Below are 980 nucleotides of genomic sequence, written 5' to 3' on the forward strand. Positions count from 1 at the left end.
TGAAAACCGAATTGAAGAGGGAGGGAGACAGCCATCTCACCTTATTTCCAGCCTTGATATGTTATATGGTTATGTAGAGGGAGAAGAGAGGATCATTTTGGTGAAATCAGAATTTTGATTTGAGTTTTAGTTCAGAAGAAATCAAGCTTTGAAGATTAAGTGTTCATGAAAGTTTCTCTCTTTTCTCCCTTGTTATTTTCGGCCAAAATGATGAAATGAAACAGCCTTGGAGGTCTTGGGGCGTGTAGGGTGAGTTGTGATTGGTTGGCTTTGGAGGTGGATTAAAATAATATTAAAATATCTCTGGTGTACAACTACTAAAACTAGGTGTATTGGAACACTCGTAAAAACATCTCTAAAAATTATTTTCTGAGCTACTAGCATAAATGACACTAGTAACATATTTATTATGAGAATAAAAAATGAATAATGAGGCCTTAGTATTGCCAAAGTCATCAGAGAGTGATGGTGCTAAGCTGTACTAGTAAACTGTAAACCCGGTTAAACCGATTTTCAGTTTTTAACTAAAACAGACCAGGTAACCTTATGATATCATTCAAGAATTTTCTAATACTAATATAATAATAATATTATACTATTATCTCTCTCCTCTCATGAATCGAGTCTGGTTCGTCAAACAGAGACTATTTACAAAAATCAGAATCAAAACTGCCAACCGATGCGGTTCAAAAACTAGGTTCTTCGCGATTGCATTATCGAGCTTGCCTCAGAGGAGGTTCTAGCTTAAGGATGACATAATGACAATGAGGATTGAGATGCTTGATGATATATTAGAGGTGTTCCCTTTACTGATCTTCCGAAGAAATCCGTACTTTCAGAAAAGATCTCACGTACTCGAAAATCAGGGTTGTTACAAACATCCACTCTAAGCTTGCTAAGCTTTTGAGGAGGAAAGAACTTGGCTAAGAAAGCCGTGACCAGCTTATCCCAAGAGTTCAGGATATCTTTAGGTTGAGAGT

Source organism: Arachis hypogaea, chromosome 16, assembly GCF_003086295.3.
Source record: "Arachis hypogaea cultivar Tifrunner chromosome 16, arahy.Tifrunner.gnm2.J5K5, whole genome shotgun sequence".
Classification (NCBI taxonomy): Eukaryota; Viridiplantae; Streptophyta; class Magnoliopsida; order Fabales; family Fabaceae; genus Arachis; species Arachis hypogaea.